This window comes from Oncorhynchus mykiss, chromosome 2, assembly GCF_013265735.2.
Source record: "Oncorhynchus mykiss isolate Arlee chromosome 2, USDA_OmykA_1.1, whole genome shotgun sequence".
In the NCBI taxonomy this organism is placed as follows: domain Eukaryota; kingdom Metazoa; phylum Chordata; class Actinopteri; order Salmoniformes; family Salmonidae; genus Oncorhynchus; species Oncorhynchus mykiss.
In genome coordinates this window covers 39,486,954-39,498,404 of record NC_048566.1, presented here as the reverse complement: position 1 = coordinate 39,498,404, position 11,451 = coordinate 39,486,954, and the positions used below count along the sequence as shown (strand labels likewise).

Genomic DNA, 11,451 nt, shown 5'->3' with positions numbered 1-11,451 from the left:
CTTAGATTAATAGAGGTTATACTGAGGAAGGGTTTCTGGCAATGTTACTACGGTGGCTCAAGTGGGACAAACAACAGTATGTTTTTATTTTATTTTTAAGCAGAGTATGTATGAGAACACACTGTCGCTTCGCCTAACCAAGTTCTTCTTGGAGCAAACATAACCTATGTAGCTGTGCGGGCGCCTTTAGCCTCATCAAAATGAAGGGGGGCGGCGCTATTAGTGTCACCTTGTGGATGTTGGTTGTGCTTTTCACACGTATGCATTTCAGCTGGGTTTCCTTTCTCTTACCCAGGTTACTAGTCCAACACTCTTAACAGCTAGGGTACCTGACCCCTTCCTACCATATCAATTTCAGAGCAGTTGATGTGAACGAAAAGGAGAAATCCACAGCAGCTTGCTGTTTTCTCTCTGCGACTGTTAAGTCAGCATCCTCTATGTTGTTGTTTATAGCCTATTTATATGCAGGGTGATGTGCTCATGATCCTTGGATGCTCAGGAGATTTACAGGGGTAGATTACATTACTTTACCAGGTGGCTCTGCCAACCTAATTGGGGGTTAGGGGGGTGGAATGCTAGGACTGGATGGCTAAATGGAAACTCTGAACCCTTGCCCCCTTCTTCTTTGCTGAGTGATACATTTAATGCGCACAGCTTAGCTGCACCCAATGTGGTTTATATTAGAACATAATTTGGGAAGTACTAGGACTGGAGTTGTATGTACTGTCCGTATGCCCGAGTGAAGGTGAGACTGGAGTGCTTTATTGGTATGTCTGTGTGTTTGCCTGTGGTAAGCCTATTTGTGAGTCTATAGTTTTTTTTTTCTTCAAATAATTGGGGTGAGTCCATTAAACTATTGTTATAACGCCATGCCATCTGCATTCACAATTGAACACTAAAAGGAGAATTGCATTTAACGAGACGCGTCTATTTGGGCCCAACTGTCAAGCAAGCTAGTGCCGCTGATACACCCGTGCTGTAACTGATAAGTGCTTAGCAACATGAGTCTTGACTCCTTCAACTCCCTTACTCCAGTCTAAACCATCAAAGGAAAGGGTCAGTGTAGTGTCAGAGTTCAAAGGTCACTCTGACAGGTCATCCTTCATAGGCACTGATGCATTGTTTTTGGGGCCCTGGACGAAGTTGTTTGGTCTTTGAATGCACCTCATTGTATCCTACTTTCCAATTGTGTATTTCAGTGTGTGATACATTTATGTTTTGGTCACAGTTATTCCGGTACTGCTGGGGTAGCATATATTTGCCGAATTAGGTTTTGAGTGAGCTTATAAACCATTACCTGCTGGAGAGTTAACGCTCAACTTCAATTCCACATAGGCTTAGTTTGTTCTCCCTCTGTTTGGACTTGTCCTTGCCAGACACTCGTGAATCAGTCGAGCCTCGAGGGCACCTGAACATTTTTAATTTGAAGAATGTTTTCCCTGGAAGAGCCTCTGTCTTTGCCAGTTCCTTCCCGTTGTGTGCTCACTAATTTGTTATTTCCCCCTGCCTTTTCTAAGCACGACTCTGTCCAAAATGAGACACGTCATTTTGGGGGGAGTTATTTTAGCCTCCCTCTCATTGTTTTTAGTCTCGCTTTTGGGGTGTACGCATGTGACGTGCGCGGGACGATGGGAGAGGGCTAGGTGCTTAAATAAGCAGCCAGCACAGATCACTCTGTAACCTGAGAGTGGGGCTATAAATACCCCTAACCTTTCCTGCCTGTTTGTGTGTGGTGGTTGCTCCGAGCTCTGTACAGGGCAGCCTGGCTTGGTTATTCTCTAGGACAATACTCCCTGCTGTACAAGGCCTTCCTGCCCGCGACACTACACTGCTGTCAGCCTAGAACCTTCGAGCCTCCAGAAAAAAAATGCATTGGAAGGAATTCGGCAACCGTATATAACATCTTGCTGCTGCAGCTCACCCCTTCCGCTGGGCTGTTAAAAAATGTCACGTCTAATAACACGTTTCTCCCAGTGTCGGACTGAGTGCCAGGTGAGCAGTACTCTGTCGGTTTCTCTTTAAATAGCTGTAATGAAGTAGGGCTTGTGTATGGGGTCTGCTGTTAGCTGTCACACAGGCCTAGTTGTTTTTTTTTTATAACTAGTTTCCAGTGCTTTAAATGCAGAGGTTTCTTAATTTGAAAACTGATGTGCCTAACGGTTTCCATTTCAAAATATAGCCATTATGACACAATCAAAATTAATTTCTGTGATGTGTAGTCTAATGATCTGAGGTTAGGCTATTTGCCTGTCTGTTCTCGCATGTGGTAAGGAGACCGCAATGGGTTTCTTGGTTCGTGAATGAATGGTCTTTTCTGTCTGCAATGAATTCAAGCAAACACGACTGTCTTAAGATTTATTTGAATTACACTGCCCTTTTAAAAAAAAATGCATTGGAAAGGACCAGGGACGACCTCTAAGATGCATGTTCTAGTAACGACCTGTTACTTTTAAGTTGGGTTGCTTAAGGTCTACTTACCAGGTCAGTCAGTACTAGTGGTGTCATCTGGGCCACCCATTGACCCCAGTCACAGTGTGTAGTATGATTCACATCACCATCTGAAAATAGTGTGGTTGGTGTTGGGTACGTACACCATACCAACTCTCTGTAAAGGAATCTTAAGCCAGAGATTGTTTGGAGAAAGGAAGAGTTGTACTGTTTAAGGCCATTCACTGAATTCAATGCCACCTGAGTGGCAGTTTTTGTTCACCACTTCCCAGTGAAAGCAAAGTACCTTTTATTGTTACTAAATGAATGCTGCTTCAAATTCGGACCCAACTCTAACGGTTCCTTTCTCTTACCCCACCCAGATTTCTGCAGTTCCAGCAACAGCCCCTCGTTCCAGCCCATCCGCAGTCAGATTCCCATCCCCACTGCCCATGTCATGCCTTCCACGGCCGGACCACCGGCCTCCAATCCCCAGCCCCGTTCCCAAGAAGATTCCCAGGCTTCTGCCGAGGCACACCGGCCCTCCTCGGGCTCCCGAACCTCCGGTGGAACCTCCAACTCGAAGTCGTCCTCCCTCTCCAAATCAGCCTCTTTGCCCAACCTGGACATGGCACAAGGCGGCGCGGGGCGAGTCGACCCCACCGGGCCCAAGCCGGACTGCCTGAGCCGCTGCCGCAGCCTGGTGAACAGACTAGACCACTCTCTGTTCCCCTCGGGGGACCACTCTTGCATGGATGAGGGCCAGAGGTTCAACATGCCCGCCATGGAGCCCACAATTAACCAATCTGCTCTGCTGGCAGGCTACTGCCCCGACGTCCGACTCAAGCTCCAGATGACCAGCCTGGGGGAGACTCCCGAGGGAAGCAGGGAGGCCTACAGGGGTGCCATGGAGCACTCTTACAAGGCTCTCCCGAGACATGGCCGGGGGTCCCCAGAGCTCCAGACCCCTACAGCCAGAGGAGCAGCCAGCCAGGTGGAACTGGGGCTGTGTCAGCAGGTGTGTACCCAAGCTCTCTGTATCTGGGGTGGCACAGGGTTCAATTCTTGGACCGACTCTCTTCTCTGTATACATCAATGAGGTCGCTCTTGCTGCTGGTGAGTCTCTGATCCACCTCTACGCAGACGACACCATTCTGTATACTTCTGGCCCTTCTTTGGACACTGTGTTAACAACCCTCCAGGCAAGCTTCAATGCCATACAACTCTCCTTCCGTGGCCTCCAATTGCTCTTAAATACAAGTAAAACTAAATGCATGCTCTTCATCCGATCGCTACCTGCACCTACCCGCCTGTCCAACATCACTACTCTGGACGTCTCTGACTTAGAATACGTGGACAACTACAAATACTTAGGTGTCTGGTTAGACTGTAAACTCTCCTTCCAGACCCATATCAAATATCTCCAATCCAAAGTTAAATCTAGAATTGGCTTCCTATTTCGCAACAAAGCATCCTTCCCTCATGCTGCCAAACATACCCTTGTAAAACTGACCATCCTACCAATCCTCGACTTTGGCGATGTCATTTACAAAATAGCCTCCAATACCCTACTCAACAAATTGGATGCAGTCTATCACAGTGCAATCCGTTTTGTCACCAAAGCCCCATATACTACCCACCATTGCGACCTGTACGCTCTCGTTGGCTGGCCCTCGCTTCATACTCGTCGCCAAACCCACTGGCTCCATGTCATCTACAAGACCCTGCTAGGTAAAGTCCCCCCTTATCTCAGCTCGCTGGTCACCATAGCGTCTCCCACCTGTAGCACACGCTCTAGCAGGTATATCTCTCTAGTCACCCCCAAAACCAATTCTTTCTTTGGCCGCCTCTCCTTCCAGTTCTCTGCTGCCAATGACTGGAATTAACTACAAAAATCTCTGAAAATGGAAACACTTATCTCCCTCACTAGCGTTAAGCACCAACTGTCAGAGCAGCTCACAGATTACTGCACCTGTACATAGCCCACCTATAATTTAGCCCAAACAACTACCTCTTTCCCTACTGTATTTAATTTATTTATTTATTTTGCTCCTTTGCACCCCATTATTTTTATTTCTACTTTGCACATTCTTCCACTGCAAATCTACCATTCCAGTGTTTTACTTGCTATATTGTATTTACTTTGCCACCATTGCCTTTTTTTGCCTTTACCTCCCTTATCTCACCTAATTTGCTCAGATCGTATATAGACTTGTTTATACTGTACTATTGACTGTATGTCTGTTTTACTCCATGTGTAACTCTGTGTCGTTGTATGTGTCGAACTGCTTTGCTTTATCTTGGCCAGGTCGCAATTGTAAATGAGAACTTGTTCTCAACTTGCCTACCTGGTTAAATAAAGGTTAAATAAAAAAAATAACAAATCTGCAGACCCAGGCTCTGCTGAGGGAGGCCAAGGCCTATGAACCTATGCTGCAGGAGAGATGCAGCAAGCTGCCCAGCTGGCAGTTGGACCAAAAAGCGTTAAGACTGACCCCATTTCACTCTGGAGTACACATGTAGTTCTCAACATTAGACCTGCTCAAAATGCATGTCGGGACAATGGAATCACTTTTTTAAGTGAGGAAAATGGTTGAATGTTGCCAAATTTAAAGAAGATGGCCTCCTCCTTGGTGATAAGGCTGTTCGGTATTCGTTATAGTTGAGTTGGGCATGTCCAATGTGTTTGCGCAGATGATGACTGCTGGAGTGGGCCAGTACCCTGCTCTCTACTCCACCCCCTCCATACCACCAGAGACCAGGAAGTGGGACGAGGTGATCAAAGCCAACGAGAGCATTCTGAAGGAGAAGGCGCTCGCCATAGTGAGGTACACACCTATTACCTCAGATTGAAAAGGTAACCAAACTCCAGCGCTGCTTGAACAAAATAATCAGGTGCGCGACTGCGCGGTAATCCCAAGAAAGTATTCCTCACCCCAGGACACTTCAAGTGGTGACTATCCAGGAATATAAGGGAAAAAGTGCCTGCATAGAGCTGGGTTTTTTGGGGGGACAAACTGACCTATGTTCTGGCGTAGCACGCCTTCATCAGAGCCTTGGGTGTTGGGTAGGCTGAAAATAAGCTCGGATCCATGAAGACGCTCCTTTAACGTGTCCTGGGGTGAGGGATATCTAATGCCCTACCCAGAAAAGCAAAATATTTTCTATACACTTAGAGTGGGCTGTATCAGGGGAAGTGTGTGTGGTATCTGACCATGTCACTGGGGTTTACTCTGGGCTGTGTTTGTGTAGACAGAAGCAGCAGATGTCTCAGCTGGAGCTGCGGGAGAGCGAGCTGCAGGTCCACGGAGCCCTGCTCGGCCACGGCGCTCCTACCGGCGCCGTGTGTCTGCTCCGACTGCAGGTGAGCTGAACACACTCGCACATTATTTGGCATTTTTCATCTCTCTTATCCAGTGCCACACACATACTTCATGAGCTGATACCGCACGACCACGGATGACCTCGAAGTCTTTCCTGTGTGTCTTCCAGGAGGCTCAGAGGGAGAATGCCTTCCTACAGGCCCAGTTTGCAGAGCGCGGTGACTGCGCCGCCCTGGAGGAGGCAGAGCGCAGCCTCGGTGCCGTGGAGGCGGAGACGCGGCTTCTGAACGATGCGCTGAGGGAGACCAGCGAGAGGCACGCCGAGGAGATGAAGAAGCAGGAGGAGAGGGTGAGAACCTGAGCGCCGGGCCACAACATCACACTGCTACATTGATAGTCCAGTTGCTAATTATATAAACTGATTCCCTTTTGGAATTATTTCATGTGACTTAATAACTGGGTGTGTGTGGTGTTGCAGTCGGGAAATGTTCTATTTATTTATTTTTTAAAGTGACCGCTATTCCGTACTTGACGTTGTGTGTGTAGATTCGCAGCCGGGACAAGCACATCATCAGCCTGAAGAAGAAGTGCCAGAAGGAGGCAGAGCAGAGCCGAGAGAAGCAACAGCGCATCGAGACTGTGGAGCGCTACCTCGCTGACCTGCCCACAATGGAGGACTACCAGGGCCAGAGCAAACAGGTCAAAACCGGCACAGACCGCATCACACACACATACCTTAATCTCACTCAATACAACTGCGTCCTACCTCGTCAAAATGACTGGGTGCTTCTACGGTCACGTCCCAGGTCGTCTTTTTATTGCTAACTGGCGTTCACTGTCTCAGGAATCACATTAATAAGATGTATAAATCTTCTGATATTCGTTGTGTGTGTTTTTAGCTGTCGGAGGTGGAGCAGCGGGCGTTCCAGCTGCAGGGCCGGGTCAGAGAGCTGGAGGTGTGTCTGGAGGAGGCTCGCTCACACACCCGGGAGAGGGACACCCAGCTGGAGGAAGAAAGACAGGTACACAGCTATTCACTCATTCTGACATGATCGCATACCAGGTGTTGCCAAAAGTTGAGAATGACACACACATTAATTTTCACAAAGTCTGCTGCCTCAGTTTGTATGATGGCAATTTGCATATACTCCAAAATGTTATGAAAAGTTATCAGATGAATTGCAATTCATTGCAAAGTCCCTTTTTGCCATGCAAATTAACTGAATCCCCAAACAACATTTCCACTGCATTTCAGCCCTGCCACAAAAGGACCAGCTGACATGTCAGTGATTCTCTCGTTAACATAGGTGTGAGTGCTGACGAGGACAAGGCTGGAGATCACTCTGTCATGCTGATTGAGTTCGAATAACAGACTGGAAGCTTCAAAAGGAGGGTGGTGCTTGGAATCATTGTTCTTCCTCTGTCAACCATGGTTACCTGCAAGGAAACAAGTGCTTTGCACAAAAAGGGCTTCACAGGCAAGGATATTGCTGCCAGTAAGATTGCACCTAAATCAACCATTTATCGGATCATCAAGAACTTCAAGGAGAGCGGTTCAATTGTTGTGAAGAAGGCTTCAGGGTGCCCAAGAAAGTCCAGCAAGCGCCAGGACCGTCTCCTAAAGTTAATTCCGCTGCGGGATCGGGGCACCACCAGTACAGAGCTTTCTCAGGAATGGCAGCAGGCAGGTGTGAGTGCATCTGCACGCCCAGTGAGGCAAAGACTTTTGGAGGATGGCCTGGTGTCAAGAAGGGCAGCAAAGAAGCCACTTCTCTCCAGGAAAAATATCAGGGACAGACCGATATTCTGCACAAGGTACAGGGATTGGACTGCTGAGGACTGGGGTAAAGTCCTTTTCTATGATGAATCCCCTTTCCAACTGTTTGGGGCATCCGGAAAAAAGCTTGTTCGGAGAAGACAAGCGCTACCATCAGTCCTGTGTCATGCCAACAGTAAAGCATCCTGAGACCATTCATGTGTGGGGTTGCTTCTCAGTCAAGGGAGTGGGCTCACTCACAATTTTGCCTAAGAACACAGCCATGAATAAAGAATGGTACCAACACATCCTCTGAGAGCAACTTCTCCCATCCAGGAACAGTTTGGTGACGAACAATGCCTTTTCCTTGCCATAAGGAAAATGTGATAACTAAGTGGCTCGGGGAACAAAACATCAATATTTTGGGTCCATGGCCATGAAACTCCCCAGACCTTAATCCCATTGAGAACTTGTGGTCAATCCTCAAGAGGCGGGTGGACAAACAAAAACCCACAAATTCTGACAAACTCCAAGTGTTTATTATGCAAGAATGGGCTGCCATCAGTCAGGATGTGGCATAGAAGTTCATTGACAGCATGCCAGGGCGGATTGCACAGGTCTTGAAAAAGAAGGGTCAACAATGCAAATATTGACTTTGCATCAACTTCATGTAATTGTCAATAAAAGCCTTTGACACTTATGAAATGCTTGTAGTTATACTTCAGTATTCCATAGTAACATCTGACAAAAATATCTAAAGACACTGAAGCAGCACACTTTGGAAATTAATATTTGTGTCATTCTCAAAACATTTGGCCACGACTGTACACACATACTCATTTTAACATGCATGCATACTCGTATAACCTACATTGTTTGTATAATGACCTGTTTTGGTCATTAGATTTGTGTGTGTCAGTTTACAAGAGCGGGTGCAGGAGGGACTGGAGGACGGGGCAAGGTTACCCTCCCTGGATGTGGAGAAACACAGAGGGGAGAACAGCAGCCTGAAAGAGGAACAGCAGAGACTTAAAAAGGCCAGTCTTTTCATCTTGTTCCTTCTTTCTTGGCCTACTTCAGCTTTTACATTTGACATTTCACCGGTACATGCTTTTTGTGGTTGTCGTCTAGTGCTGGTTCTAAAACGTTCCATTCTCTCTTTCTCCAGGTCATAGAGAAGCAGCTGAGGATGACGACGAAACTGGGCTCCCAGATCGTAGTACGTGATACGAATTGAATCTGTTTACACCTTGGATGATATCTCTATTAGTAACCTATATGGTCTTACAAGCCATGCCTAACCCATATCCAACCTCGTGTGTGTGTGTGTGTGTGTGTGTGTGTGTGTGTGTGTGTGTGTGTGTGTGTGTGTGTGTGTGTGTGTGTGTAGACCCTGGAGGAGCAGGTGTCTCAGGAGGAGAGCAGCTCCCATGCTCTGAGAGAGGAGGTTTGTTCTAAAGAGCAGGTTTTGCTCCAGCTCCGCACAGCCATGAAGGAGCTGAGATGGTAGGACAGGACTACACCACTACTGGAAATAATGCTCTGTTCCATGTTCTGAGTGGAATTGTCTTGAGAACCTCCAGAGCTCATGTTCTGTCCTAATGCATAAAATGATGAACTGGAAAACAGGTTAAATTTCAATACTTGTTCATTAAGCATGCACATAAGTATTGAAATTGAACCTTTGGAGTGCTGTAACTGTCCATTTTATTTTACAAGCTGTAAAGTAAGCTGTATCTCCAGCACCCAACTATTTTAGGTGTAGGAAGAACTTTGAGTTGAATATGTTGCCTATTTCTGTCATTCCTAACGGTGTGTTTTCTGCGTATTCCCAGCTGTCGGCTCAGAACCAGGAACTAAAGGAGCAGAACCTGACCCTCAGTGAGCGTCTGGAGGACTCGGAGAAGGTGAACCTGGACCGGACGTCGTCCTCGCTGCGGCCGGCCGGGGCCCGCCTCACCCAGCGTCTCCACGGGGAGATGGCCTCATTCCTCTGCGACCTGCGCTCCCTCTGCAACATCCTGACCCAGCGGTCACAGGGCCGAGACCCCAACCTCTCGCTGCTGCTTGGCGTTTCCTGTGAGTGATGACCACCGCGCCGCGACAGGTTTAGTAGCATTTAAAGAAGATCGAAAAGGGCTGCCTCTATTTTTCACTTAAACCTGAAACGCTTCTAATCAGTTGCAGCTTGAGCGATGGTAAAAGTCACAGATGAATGTTTGATCAATGTAAGTGTTGCAGCCACAGAATACTTCCAGCTATATACATGTATAACATGGTTTTTCAAGTGTTGTAATACGTTGTCGTCATACTTCCAGGTCCGGTCACCTAATCCTGAAAATATTTGGTGATTTAAGGGGAGTGTGTGTGTGTGTGTGTGTGTGTGTGTGTGTGTGTGTGTGTGTGTGTTATATATTATACACACTTATATGTGTTTTTTAGGATGAATTTACATCTGCCTTATGTTTTTGTGCTGAAAACCATTTGCGCTACATTTTTGCCAATTGAAGACCGTTCAAAAATGAACAGGCTACATTCTGAGAGAAAAAACAAGTCACTTTCATAGTGTGTAGTAACTGTTTCTTCTTCTTTCCAGCTCCCCCGCCCATGGCAGAGCAAGTGGAGGACTGGCAGAGTCATGAGGTCCTCCAGAGGAAAGTTGACTGAAGCCCAGCAGCTGCGTCGTGATGTGGAGGAGCTCCGCACCACCGTCTCAGACCGCTACGCCCAGGACATGGGAGAGAACTGCATTACCCAGTAGCCCCAGCTGCTAGCTTCTCTAAAACAGACTGAACCATCAGCCTAATGGGGTAAGGCTTCCATATTGGCCTTGCTTCTTCTACTCTCTTCATTGAGTATGAACTGGAATCTCATGTTGGCCCTTTGGGGAAGGAATCCTTGATCGGGGTCATGCATTTCAGTCAAAGGGCTTACGGTGGAAGAACTGTTCTCAAACCAGTGTGTTTTTTTGTTTTTATAAATGTTTTACTGATACGTTTGTCTTTGTTGTCAAAGATGCCCTCCGCTCTTTTTATGACACACATAGATGGGGTTGTGTTATCTTTTTTCAATAAATAACACTTATTATTTAAATCTTCCCTCTGGGGAAATAATGTTGGATGTGGTTGACAATCAACTGAAAATATTTAATTGTGTTTTTTGAGTGATTCAACAGGGAATGTTACTAACCCACCATTATTTAAAATGGTACATTTGTAGCATTGAAGTCTGGCGTGTGGGTGGCTGCTAACAGTGGTAGGGCTAATACTGAAAAGACATTCTGTCAGCAGTATAACTGAGATATTGTTCAGAGACATCCGTCCCGTCTGTACAATAGCACAGTTACATTTTTTTTTCATGTTTGCAGATATCTCTCTCAGGTAGTGGGCTTGCTTTGATGATCAATCTGTAGATCAAAACTGTTAAGGTTCTGCGCTTTTGCTGTCGTCACCAGTAAAATTTGCTAGTGGCTTTCTTTCTCAAAACTTTACTTATTTTAGTGTTTCAAGCCAACAGAGCAACTCAATACATTCCTGAAACATTTCTTTGTGGGTTGTCCTCTAAGAAGAAGATATCTCCCTCACAGCTAGTTTTGGGGATAACGGTCCGTGGCAATGAGGACTGAAGCCATTTTACACACTCCTTAACACTTTTTGTGGTACTGGTTTGTTGGTAAGGGTCTGTCTTACAGAGCAACATACTGTATTTTAACAGGTGAGTCCCTGTGCCTACTTTGTCCTGATACACTGTGTTCACTTTGGTGCCCATATCTGTACGAGCAAAATGTCTCTGCTATCCGTGTTGATAGTATTATTTTATTTCCATCTAATAGCGAGAAATGTTTTGGTTCCAAGTTAATAACTTAACTAATGGATGGCAGTATTTTGCCATGAAAAAAAAAAAATGTGCGACATGACTAAACACTGATGGTAAATCTACAGGTTA

The 11,451-nt window shown here is 46.4% G+C and overlaps 1 pseudogene; it reads left to right on the top strand.

Moving 5' to 3' along the window:
• The first annotated feature begins 843 nt into the window (after positions 1-843).
• LOC110501545 lies at positions 844-10,850 on the top strand (annotated as a pseudogene).
• The last annotated feature ends 601 nt before the right edge of the window (positions 10,851-11,451 follow it).